This window comes from Neopelma chrysocephalum, unplaced genomic scaffold (assembly GCF_003984885.1).
Source record: "Neopelma chrysocephalum unplaced genomic scaffold, ASM398488v2 Primary Assembly neopelma1_24, whole genome shotgun sequence".
NCBI lineage: Eukaryota > Metazoa > Chordata > Aves > Passeriformes > Pipridae > Neopelma > Neopelma chrysocephalum.
The window spans coordinates 7,537,022-7,550,610 of record NW_020897693.1 but is presented as its reverse complement, the minus strand read 5'-3'; the positions used below and the strand labels follow the sequence as shown (position 1 = coordinate 7,550,610).

The window sequence follows — 13,589 nt, the reverse complement described above, 5'->3', positions numbered from 1 at the left end:
AATACATTTCTACACTGCTACTCTGAAGAAAAAAAATGGAAAAGAAAGAAAGAAAGACAAAAAGACAAAGCATCTACAACAGGTATTTGTTATTACCAAGAGAGGCTTTTGGTAAATGGTCATTCTGTTCTCATAAATAAATCAAATGTTGGCTCGGTAATACTTGAACTGATACTAGACGTACTAGAAGCATTATTTTTAACACAATGTAAGCATACCAGCCATCAGGAACAAAATATTAAGCAGGAAATATCTTTAATACATTGGTTTTCAACAACTGGGAAAACACAGTAATAATTAGCAGCTGGCACGGGAACTCCGCTAACTGTGCATCTTGTGGATAACAGCAAGTTTTATGTTAATACAATGATGTCAGCTGACGACAGCTTTATGGCAAAGAACAGCACATTGTGCATTTCTGGGAAAAGGAATCTTTAGCACTGTGGGGATTATTATGGCTAAATTGCTTCTGAGTCACAGTCTGTTGCTGCTCAGTGTTTCTCACTTGGTCCCTACCTACCTACCTTTTATTTCCTCATGGGGATGCACCTGTTCAAAGAAGAGAATAAAACTGCACTGTTGCACCCACTCTCTTAGCTCATTTAGACGAGTTATTCAGGATCTTGCTTCCACAATGGGATTATTTTTATTTATATTACAGAACAGCCCAGCAGAAGCCAGACCACACAGCACTAGGCATTGTGTGAACTTATCATAAGAGACCTTGACAACAAAAAACATGTAATTCAGGCAGGCATAAGAGAAGATGAAAAAGGCACTGAAAGCTGATGTTAACGCATCTTGGCCACGCACCTTCTCAAGGTACTCAGAAACAAGAGACCCTACACTACACTTCTCAGATACACTCACAGCTACAGGATTCTCCCAGCTTCTCAGCACATCTCACCCTCTTGGAAAAGAAAGCTTTCAGCACCTACGCTGAGGGATTCCACAAGCCAGAACTTGAACACCAGCTTGGAAAGAATTAGGTTAGATGCCTGACAGTCTGAGCTTGGTTTACACAGCCTCCAGCCCTGTCCAAAACTGGAGATTCCCAAGTCTACTGCAATGCACAGATGTATGAATAAGCGAGTGCAGGTATGCCAATATGCCTCCCATGACCTGGAGTCCAGAGAGAAATTAAAGTGGTAACAGCAGTTTCATTACAGGCATCAAAGCCTGGGTGGCACACCAGTCAAATAAAAAATAAAAAAAAATTGAGCCTTGTTTTGCATCCACTGATCCTGAATTGAAACAAAATTAAAAAATCCATTTATATAGATTCTTATGAAATCAGGAAGGTTACTAAGGCAGAGAAAGAAAGCAAGACAAGGAGGATGGGCCAAATGTTAAATGGATGGGCCAGATGTTAAAATGGAAAAAAGAAAATCTATTTTAAACAAAACTGAAAAATACAAAAACTGCATATTTCATGCCTAACCTGTGTCCTGGTCTAGATTGACTATAACAAGGTTCCATGGAAGGCAGCTTAAATTACTGCCTTATCCACTAGTGCTATAATTTGTATGGTGCATTCAGTGTTCATAGAAAGCCTTCAAAGTTCAAGTGAGGATTTACAGATTTACCAAAAAAATTAAAAATTGCTTAGACTGAACTGTCTTTGACACACATATGAAAGAAAAGATCATGAAATGATCTGCAAATCCATATTTCTTTCCTTAGTAAGGTAAGGGGAAAATAATTATTCACTGCATCAGCAACTGTCAGGCTCGGAGCACTGCGTGAGGTTGTTTTCCAAGGCAACACAGCAAGAAAAGACACAAAGATTCATCTTATAAAATGGAAATCTCATCTATTTGCATCTGTGCCAGGAGCTTGCCAGAATAACCCCCCTGACCGAGTACTAAATCCAGTGGCAATGTCACGTTCAGATTTCAGGGATTTTACAGATAAGCCAGCAGCAGCTCCCCGAGTGAACTGTGCAATGTTTGACAAAGTGTCTAAAAGCCTTGGTCACCTCCTACTACTCTATAAAAGTGATTTTCTCCTGATGCTGAAAATCATACCAAAAAGAAGAAGTGCAAAAATATTAAAACAACAACAAAACAAGAAACTTAAACAGTTCTTCTCATTCTGCCAAGATTATCCACAGCGAGCAATAGTTACACACACCACTCCATGCAGCAGAATTCCCTTCCTCCCCTCACTGGGATGTGGCAATTTTTTGCTGTGAGGAGACAATTTCCCATCATTATAATCTGAGAAAAGAGCAAAAAAACCAACTGAATAGTGCAGTGCTAGCATAGGCTTAGCACTCTTAACTGGCATCAAACAACACAGGTAACAAAAGCCAAGCTGTCTCTGCAGCACTGAAGGTGGGAAGGAGCAATGACACGAGAACAGTTATCTGGAACAAACTGCAATAGCATGAAAATTAAAATGTCTTTTAGAGCAATCTCATGTTTTTGGCATGAGAAAAACTGAAGGAGAGCTAGCAGGACACTGCTTTTGTTCTTGAAGTGTTGGGATGCAGAAGGACTAAGTTCACATTTAAGGTTTCCATTCAACATACAACGAGACATTTCATCCCTCGATGCCTCTCTGCCACATCTGACGGATAAGCAGTAAGTCTGCTTTTATCTTGGCCTCTGCTGATCAATTTAGACAGCATACCCTTCAGGACTCTACTACAGTAGCATTCCAGTTTGAGAATACACACAAAATAGCTATTGCATTATTCCTTGGGGGTTCAATTTCACATTGATTGATTCACTGACAGATTAGATAGGATGAAGCAGGCAGACTCCATGTTGAGGTTTTTTTCCCCCACAAAGACAGCTGCACACATCCCAGTTGATTAAGGATGTGCTTATTTCTTTTTTTGCCTTTAGCTGGTTAATTTTACTGATACAACAATCATACAAACGGTAACTGGTTTGCCAAAATACTCAAATTGATACAGCCCTACAGTCAATTCCCAGTAAGCTGAAGCTTGGCTTGGAGTTTAGCAAAACACATACAAAAACTACTACCAAGAAGACTGCTAGCAGGGTAAGGTAATTGATATTGGTGCATGGCACTGACCTCAGTGACATACTGCAAAAGGAAAGCATAGGTATACACCTGGCTGTTTATTAAACAAGGAGGAGAATGGAGCCTTTTCAATTCAGAGTTTGATTTATACAACTGTAAATCCTTCAATCCAAAAGAAGCGTGAAGAAAAAAATGGCACAATTTCAACTGTAGCTCTACAAATAGTACAGAAAACTGAGACTAAAGAACAAGGGATATGCCCATGGTTCTTATGCAGGTTGAAAGAAATTAAAAAACACCACCACACATGCAGTTGGACTATTCTAACCCCCCCCCAAAAAAAATCCCCTTTTCACATCACTCTCATTTTGTGATGGGCAGAAGCCATTTACAGGTAATTCTTACTAGCCTGCTGTTAGCTGCTTCCAGTTTTGCGGAATTGTCCCCTCTAGTCCCTTGATCTTTTTGGATTACACAGATGCATATACAGTACCTAGAGCCTGATGCAACAACAACCCCCCTACACCTTCAGTAGAGACAGAGTACTCAAAAAATTCAGAAATGTGAAAACCTGGGCAGGTTGTACACTGCTCCTTAGACCCACACAGAGGCTCAGCAGCTACTTATCAAAAGTGTATTTTTCAGGACAGTTGTCTCCTTCTTCCCTCATTGCATGACCAGAAAGAGCCACAGTGGTGGGGAGGGGCTGGGATGAAGGCAGAACCTGTGATTTAGACACAGCCCTGTACAATTAAATGCACCACAACCACACTGCTCCATAAGGAAGGCTGAGCGCTCCACACGCAGCAGCACCCGGGAGGAGTTTGCTCAGTCTCAAGACACCTGGTGCTCAGAAAGCACAGCACAAACACCAGCAGTGACAGTCAAGAGCCTGCATGAGCAGTAAGCAAGCCCAGACCTACACTGAGACAGGCTGGCATGGCAGGTCACTGTCATTCCTGCCCAAACCCACGTGTATTTGGCATTTGGATTGTTCCCATTTCCTGAGCTGCTTCTTGTGTTTCCTTTACCTTAGTAACCACAGCAGGCATGCACAAACACCTACAACGTGCTGCCAGAGACATCTCATGTTGAGGAGTGGAGGCGTGAGGAGCAGCATTTCTGGCTGAGAAAACACTGTGCTATTAATGCTTCAAAGGCAGGGAGGTCAGGCGAAAAAACACTAAATGCAGCTTTTCCCCCAAATAAAACAAGAGATCGAATAGCACAAATCTGGGCATTTGCAGAGGGAAGTCTGTGCTCCTCGGCTCAGAAGCAGCAGGGCCTTGCTGACACTTCAGGGCAGTCTCATTTTTGCCTCTTAAGCCCCAGGTTGAGCCCTAAAAGACCTTCACCATTGGCAACACTGGAAATCTCACAGTTGCCTCCATCTGATAACAGCTCTCTTGGATGCAAAGTGAGTCTAAACCACTTCAGATTAGCTTAACTAAAATTTTTATGATCTATGAACATAATATTAATCAATTGAGTCTCAGTTTTGCTCTGAACACAGCACACTGATTTCAAACACCGCACATTACAGATTACAGGAACGGCCTTTCCGTAGAGATATCCCAAATTCTAAACCACAGCACTGTATCAAATACAGAGCCATTTTTCCAATGCTGTAGCCAAGAAAGCACCTTGCTAAATATCTAACCCAACAAAGAAAACTGAACCACCTGTACTGTACAAGCCTTCCTCCCACTCACCTGATGAATCAGTGTTGCAATAAAGCACATGGAAATTAAATTAAGTACCATGAAAAGATTACAGCAGTAAATCCGCCTTTCAGTTACATTCATGTAGCACCATGATTAAATCATTTCTTTGGTTCACATTGTCCACTTCAAACCAAAACAGGTGGCAGGCAGGACTATGGTCTGCATTACTCGCCTTGAATCAGAGAACTGCTGTCACTCCTTTGATCAACAGCGGCACAAAGTAACCCCGGTGCTGAATCGGCTCCCCTGCTGCCCCCACACCCTTTTGGCCCAGCTCAGCCGTCACCCTTTTTGCCCTGCACACTCCCAGGGTCACCCACCATCCCACTATGAACTGCCCAGCTGAGAACAGCCATTCTCCTCTTTTGGCAAGAAAACTTCACCACCAACAGAGGGGAAGCCACAGCAGAGGTGACTTGAGGCTTCTCTCTCTCCCTCCCTACTCACACCTCTTTGGTAACTTGCTGCCAAGAAGGAAGGTGGCAGCTGGGGACCCATCCAATGCAGCGGCTGTTCCCTGCTGTACAGACCTTGCTGAATACTGTTGTTATCTTGTACATCAGTGCAAAGAGGGGGAAGGAATATTTTGACAACAAAGATACTGCTGCAGCTAGATGAAGTGAGGAGGTGACTACATAGCTTAAAGAACTTTCCTCCTCACTTATGTTAAACAATTGTTTCACACTACAACACTTTAGGTTTGCATAACACTTGAAAAACATGGTTTCTGATCCAGCAGGCAGTTGTATGTGCTTATATATTTATTTCTCCAGACAAGCTGCCTCACTTCACTTAGTGCAAGCTAAAAGCATTTCCAAACTCAGGTCTATCTGGTTTTTAGATAGCAATGCATATGGTCTTCAGTATGGTATCTGTACAAGTGCCTATAGGAAAGGTAATTGCCATCCTCAGTCAAATGTAGCCAATTAGGAACAGTGCAGTCTCCCTACTTATTCCCCGCCATCCTGGAAGAAATACATTAAAAATGGGTTCCACCTACCAGATATGCCCATATGTCTAAAGAAATCATGTCTCCTTGAGAGCATGCCATCCCACATGCCACACCGGCCACACGCTGGACCCCCAGTCCGGCCATGCAGAGATGTCGGGGGCCGAGGGAGAAGTGGGAGAGCACCCCACAGCTCCCATCGCCAAACCCCAAAAGACACACACAAAAACGGCGGCACACAACCTGGGCACAAAGCACGGGCAGAGGCAGCAGGGTTACCCCCTCGGAGCTGCCAGCGCTCAGTCCCTCACTGAAATCACGCCGCTCTGGGGTACCACGTTATCCTTAAAAATAGGCAGCCTGGCTTTGCGGGAGAGACGAGGAAAGCAGCAGATGTGCAAATGCCTTTCAATTTTGTCATGGGGGGGAGAGAATTGGATTCATCTGGGTAATCGGGGGGGGGAATATTTGCTTTGATAGAGTATTTTGGGGAGGATGGCTTTTGGGGGGTTATTGAAGGGAGGGGGGGCGGGGAAGTGGCTTCTTGGGGCAGGGGGCAGCGCGGCGCGCCTTACCTGTGCGGGGCGGCCGAGCCCCCGCGCCGTGCCGCGCTCAGCACGCCGCTCCCCGCCGCCGCCGCCGCATCGCCGCCGCCGGGACACGCGTGGGACGGGGCGCGGGGGACACGCGTGGGCCCCGCGGAGCCGCTCCCCCGGCGGCAGGGAACGCGCCGGGCCGCGGCCGGACAGCTGCTCGGGGGAGGCGGCGGCAGGAAATACCAAAAGACTGATCCAACCACGCTAGGGAGGGAGGGAGGGAAGAGAAGGGGGAATAGAGGAGAGAAATAGAGGGAGGAAAAAAAAATAAAAAGGGAGGAGAGGAAGAAAAAAAAAAAGGGGGAAGGAAACGTGCAAAATCCGGGCGGGATCAAGGCGGCGCGGAGCGGGCGCGGTGCTCGGCTCCCCGCGGGAGCGCCCCCGGGGAGCGCCCTGGCCGGAGCTCGGCTCCCTTCGGGTCGTTGTTTCCCCCCCCCCCAGTTCGTTCCTTTCTTCTCCTCGACGCGGGAAGAGGCTGAAGCCAAGGCAGAGTAAATAAGGCAAAAGCACCAACCCCCTAAACAAGAATCGGAGACCCCCTGGCCAGCAAGTAGCAAGCCATCCCTGGGGTTTACTGACGCCACGCGCAAGGTAATGGAGAAAAGCCAACCTGGGAGAATCACCACGCCGAAAGCTTTCCAGCTGCAGGAGCACTTTGTCTCAGCATCCAGCCACACGCCTCCGCCGACGCCGTGGCTCAAAGGCGCCCATGCAATATGCAGCCCTGACACGCAGCTGGACACGCTCCCAGCTTCGCCTGTGCATCCAGAGCGAAAAAATCAATCCCATGGCAAGCACGGACCCCTAAGCTCCTCCAGACGAGGAGGACAGTCCAATCATCGCATCCCTGGCCGTAGCCTGCCTGTCCCTCGGGGGAGGCATGACTTTACAGGCAGTACAGTATCTGATAAAACATCACGGCAGAAAACGACCCAGCCACACGGATTTTACTGCTGCTTCCTCTCGCCTCCACTCTGCGGGTCGCACGGTTCAGCGCTGGATCAAGAAAAGGAAGTCAAGCAGGACTTTATACCTCCTCCATTGCCATGGTAAAAGGAGTAGCAGAGTTAAAGGCACCCAAACTTTCTGAAACCAAAATCACATGAGGGGATAATGTGACCAGCATGAGTCTGACGTTCATCACTAAAGTCTGAATCACCCATGTACAGCTGAACTTTTAGTGCAAAATACAGCATGAAGCTCAGACTCATGCTTCTGAAACCAGAAGCATTAAACCATGTGCCTGAAGTGCTGTTACCCCACCCTTCAAGAAAAAGCCAGATCCTTTTTCTCTTTAGTGTGTACAGCCTCTAAACCAAGATCTGATGTTCCTCATAATACCCAGGAAGCCAGCTTCCAGTGCTACAGAGCAGCAACTCATTAATTGAAAAGATCTACCAGATCCTAATGAAAAATCCTGAATTCATCCTAAGCTGGAAGCTCAACTCGGACCAGGGCACAATTTCTCTCACTCACTGCCTCCAGCGAACTACAGCCCATCCACGGACTACAGTGCTTCACCCTGCATCACTGATATCCATGCACCCAATGCCTGTAGAGGTAGTTGATTTTCTCCTGTTGAGCTTGGTGGGGCACAGAGCAGTATGCACTACACCTAGCTAGGAGTAGAGCATGGTAGTGGAGGGAAAAGTCACCATCTATTTTTAGTCTTTCCTAGAAGTTTTAGTACAAAGCAGGACTATAAACAGACCATAAACTATGAACAGCTCACACAGCCTAAACTGTCTCTGCTATTCAAGAATCACCATAGCCCTTCTCCACCCCTTAAATAAGCTGCTGAATCATTTGCACAGAGAAGGTAATTTTAAATTTACCTGCATTTGTAGTGATTTCTGCCATCATCTGCAAGGTGTAGAGACTTGTCATGATTCCAGCTGCCTTCAAGTTGGTTGGGATTTTGACTTAATCCTCACCAAAATTTTACCCTAAGGGCAAGCCTGTACTGTGCAGTGGGGCAGGGTGCTGCAAGGAGATGCCAGAATGATCATGAGCCAAGGCTTCTCATCACCCTGGCTCAGGGCACTGCCAGGCAAAGCCACCATATTAGAGACTGAAGCAGCTTACCCTGCCTCATACTGCCTTCTCCCTCTCCCTGCTGCCTCCTGTCCTGTCTGCTCCATCCCTGCTGCCTCCTGTCCTGGAGGCCACAGCGGGGTCCTTTTTGTGTCCTCTGCTCCCTTCACCCTTCTGCCTTTCGAGTTGGCTCACTCAAATGCAGCCAGGTTGTTTGCCAGCACCTTGTCTGGTAAAAATGACTTTTTCATTAAACTATAGACGACATTGGTCGGACTCTCTGCATCCAGATTGGCTTTGTCCCACCATGGCAACTGAAGTGGCTCCTTGGCTAGTTTGGTACAGAGATCTATGGTTTCTAGCACCCCTACACGAATCACAGTGGGACTCAGAGTTCACTTCCCAAGGATTCCTGTTTTAAACACTTTTAAAACCCTCTTAAAAATGTTTTGTCCAAAGTTTTCCACTAAATTATTTTTTATCAATTTCTTATCTTACTACTTTCTAATCATTCCATGATTACTAGTACTTCATCTGTTGACTGCCACATTGCCACACAGAGCTCATTTGTTTAAAAACTGAGCATCTGAAAATATTCCTGTTAAAACAGTTACAGACCGTGATAAAGAATAATACTTTATGTTTTCTTATGTGCTCTAGGATAGTGCATGTGACATTGGTGAAGTGGATACACAGGACAAAATGCTTGCCAGTTAAACTGTCAATATTTTGTAAGTAAACTGGACCATCAGTGAAAAATTTACATCATACTGATGCTTTGCATCATGCAGCCATGGCATTTCTGAAGTGGTCCAGGGAGCCCTGAAATTGAATTTGATGTGTCTTCAGACCTTGCATCAGATGGGTCCTCTGAGTCTGGGTTAGACAAGAAGAGTAACATCCATCACTTCCCTCTGCGTGTGTCAAAGACAGGACCTGGACTCATTCTCCCTGGAAACTGAACCATGCAAACACTAATATTTTTAAAGACTATTTTCCATAGCCCTCTAGTGTCTGTTCTGTTAACAGCCATTCAGAAGAGACATCTGCTGGGGTTCTGCTGGTTATGTGCTGTCTGCACATTATGTGCTGCTCATGCAAATATACCTGTGCTGCCCATAAACCCCTGAGCGGGTAGATGTGGAGTACAGAGCTCATGACCCAGCCCTGCACTTGGGGTGAGCCTTGCTGTGTGCACCATCTTCTGTCCTAAGACCACCTGAGCTCCCCAGCTTAAAGCTAATTCATCAGTGTCCACAAGATATCACATCTCCCTTTGACAGAAGCTCTCTGATGGATGTACCAGACAGTTAGAGCTGAGAATTCTTCTGGCTTTAGTTCTCTTTTGCAAGAAACCAACCTTCCTTTTAGAGGGTCTGCAGCTGTGATATTTTCTTTGGGCACTGGCCAGTGTTCGCAACACTTACTTTTCCACCACAGCAATATAACTCTGTCCTAAGAGGGCTTGTAAACTGGTGTGAACTCTATCATAAGCAAGGGTAACAAAAACAGTAAAACACAATTAGCTGTCATTCTAGTGCTGGGGGAGTGAAGTCTGAGTGTTTTAGTTGTGTTACTCCAGTCCTTACAATCCAATGAGGCAAGTCCAAGAGTTCATAGTCAGGACAGTGAAAAGCAGTATCTAATGTCTTTTTATGACAACCCTTGGAGATGTGCTACAACACAGTATCAGTGCTGTTTAAAAATTGTGGTAAAGGCAGACAGGGAGGTGAGCTGCAGCAACAGATAGATCACTCAATTCTCTTATATCAGCAGCCTGCCGAGGACATGGTTGCAGCGCTTTCCCCTGCATCCTCCTTTTCAAATCCTTCACCTTTTGCTAGCTGCTAAGCTCCTCTTTCCCCCAACAGAGATCAGCCCCTACTTATGTGAATTGTAAATACATGCTTATTTTGCGGAGTCCAGAAGACTCGCATTTTATGCCTTCCTATATCTCCCAACATATCCGCAATAGTTCTATAAGCTCCCGTTTATGACTAGAAAGATTATTAAATACTATAAAAGCCATAAGACATATTTATTGGCCTATAGTAAAATGGAAATTGGGAGGAACAATCATATTCCTATCATTATAATTACTACAATGTCTCTGCAGCCATAACCACATTAATCAGACATCACATGAATGGCTGTTAGCATTGTAAGATACTTGCCCTTAAGCTCACGGCACGCAGTGAGACAAGAAGCAGGAAGCTTTTAAAAAAATGAGTTAAAAAAGACATTATTAAACATGGGTCTTTATCATTAGCCACAAGCTTCAACACAGCTGTATACAATTAATGATAAGAAAAAGATCACTTTTACCCATAAGCATTTTCCAGTGCAAGGTTCCTTAGCAAAAATATTTAATGCCATAGCTGGACAGAGAAGGAGCTTCTTGTTAACAAACAGTAGTCTGTCTGTTTAGAGCTTTGAAAAAGTAAGTCCACACTAAACGTGTTTGTTCATTTCACATTTTGAAAAACAGAGCTGCTGCTAAACCAGGTTCTTAATTGCTAGTTTGCTGGAATGGGTCTCTGAGGAAGTTCGAAAAAAACCACAAACATCTCCCTGGGAGCCACTGGAGACTGGAGTCCTCTTGTGGCAAAAGGTAGAGGAAAATTTTCAGTGACTGATGACTGCTGAAAACTGGGTCTCTGCACAGGAGGCTGCACGGTGAGTAACAGATACAGGGAGTGTCTGCTTTGTAAAGAGCTTGATGTCACATTGCAGAGCATAAAAGCAGCAGCATGAAGACTTTGCAGCTGGCAGTGGGCAAGCATCAAAAGGAGCAGGATGCCACTGTGTTTTGATATTGCAAACTGTGCTTCTGTTTACTGTGGTAGCTCCAGTCTGCTAGAGTGTTCCCTGCTGAGATGATGTTTCTGACTGGGGTTTTTTTGTTGTTTGGGGTTTCGTTGGTCTCTGTTAGAAGAGGTAATTTTTCCTGAATGTCTCGCCAGCAAGAACTTTTCTCCCGGCTAATATATTCACTCTGCATTATCAGAGGCCAGCTTCCATCCTTTTTCTTGTCAGTCTGCTGCTGAAATGGGGAGATAACATAATTCTAAGATCTTGTTTGGATGCTGCTGCTCTGTATTCCATCTCCTTTTCTGCTGTGTTCTTTTCTATCTGCAATTGTCCCTATGGACTGCCTTGAGTTCAGTTTAGGAGACGTTTCTGTGAGGAGTGATGGATGTTGGCCATGACAGTGCCATGCTCCCTGCTAGGAGCAGCACTGCAGAAGGCAGAATAAGTAAATAATCTGAAAGTCTTTCTTTACCCACACACTGTGGTCAGAAGATTTTCACGTGTCCTCATTTGGGCTTGGGTTACAGCAAAGAGGTTATCTGGCCAGCAATTTCACCCAGTAGGCTAAGACTCCAATGGTCTCATGAGCCACTCACAGCTCTGATGGTCCTGCAAAAGAGGTCTTGAACTATCTAGTTCAAGACTAGAGTCTCCAGTAGCAGAGACTTTGAAGGCAGCTTTAAAGACCTGTCAGTAATAAGATAAAAGATCACAAATGCTCTTACCTGGATTATTTTCTCTATATGATCTGTCCTATGCTTGGATGGTACACTGCTTTCTATAACCTTAACCCCAGGAGTGTTTTTCAGGAGTCTAAGTACAATGTCATTTCAACTACTTCTACCAACACCTCATCTCAGAGAGATCTTTTATGATCTTAGGGATCTTATATTAAACAAGACTCCTCAGGTAGACCTCACCTTTCCTACACTGCCCCCTCACTAAAATAAACTTCAGTCTCAAGGGGTCTCACCTTCAGGAGTCCTAGATTAGGTAAAACTGTTCCACACACAGCAGGAGTCAAATGATCTTAATTTCTTACTGTTCAGCTGAAGCCTGTTCACATAAAGCACCATGAACCTATTTTATTTTCCTCCAAGCTAAGATAGCAGATTAAGATGAATGCTGCTATTATGGCTTTGGTGTGAAAAATAGAGCAAAGAGTTTGGCTGCCATTGATTTGCTCCTGCAGGCCTGGCCAGTAACTAGCTGCAAGTCTCAGAGAATAGCCCAACACACTGAGCTGATCTGGTGAACAAGGTTCCTTCTGCAGCTAGCAGCAGTCTGGAAAGCAGCCGAGATATCCAGGATCTGACAAATTGTCCAGTGAAATCTGGGCTAGATTTCAAAACCCTTGATAAGACATGACACAAAACCAATTTGGTATTCAAAAGCATTCCAATAGCCCTTGTTCTTGGTCGTATTTCAAGCTAATTGCAAAGCAAGCTAGCTGTTACAAAGCCTTGAAAGATAAAACAAAAACACACACGTATATGTAAACATATCCATACCAGCCCCCTGCAATGAGCAGGGACATCCTCAACTAGATCAGGTTGATCAGAGCCCCATCCGATCTGACCATACAAATATATTTGTGAATGAACTTCTTGCGTGGCTGGAACATCAACATCAGTATGGATAGCTGACGTGTTTCTGAATGATCACAGATTTCCTCAACATCTAATCAGAAATGTCTGTATGAAGTCAAACTTGGTTTTTTTAGTTTGTTTTTCTTCCTGCCCCAAATAAACTTTGGAACAGATGCCGACAAGTTTAATCTGTCTGGACTAAGTGCTATTGCCATACAGGAAATATTACAGTGAGAAGAAATATAAACACATGTATCTCTTTAAAAGATTTTACTATCAGACTCATAAATGTAGACACACATTCATATATATGTAGACACATATTCATATAAGCCGGTACCAATCTCTCCACACATATTTAGTTATGTATTGTCTGACTGATACTCTGTCCATAGATAGATCTGGATCTAGACACACAGAAATCACAGTTTAATTCCAATTTGTTCCCTACACTGTTCTCTCCAGAGAGGGGCATTTTGACTTACAGATGACTGAATCTTTTTCCTGACACCCAGTGTATCTTATTGATCTGGACATCAGGCCAGAGAGTCACAAATCAGCTCTATTAGTAGCTTTGTCATAACACTGTATCATATTCCCAAGCTTGCAGCTGCTTCCAAAAATTACAGGATATGTTTGTTCTCATACTTAACCCTTTTTATTTTGCCTGACTCATGACTCACCCTTGCATCCAGCTCATCTCTAATAAATTATGGAACCTCTCACAGCTTCTTTCTTGCTCTTCTCTCTGAAATCTATCATCTATCTCCCTTTGTGATCAAGCAAAAAAGTCTCCTTGGCTGTTGCAATTCATTTTAAGGTTTCTTTGTTATTGCTGATGCCTCCCATGAACTCCCACAGGAGCTTGAAGGAGATCAGGAAGAGAAAATGC

The 13,589-nt window shown here is 44.5% G+C and overlaps 1 protein-coding gene across 6 annotated transcripts in view; it reads right to left on the bottom strand.

Moving 5' to 3' along the window:
* Positions 1-13,589, bottom strand: part of OSBPL5 (oxysterol binding protein like 5) — a 178,713-nt gene that overhangs the window by 132,657 nt on the left and 32,467 nt on the right. The window contains exon 1 of one of the 6 annotated variants that reach the window (XM_027701844.1): positions 6,874-7,292. The exons of 4 other annotated variants lie outside the window; for them this stretch is intronic. The gene's annotated coding sequence lies outside the window, so the exon portion shown is untranslated. Of the gene's footprint in view, positions 1-6,242; positions 6,420-6,873; positions 7,293-13,589 lie in introns of those variants that run through there. One more of the 6 variants, XM_027701869.1, reaches the window with a different exon arrangement.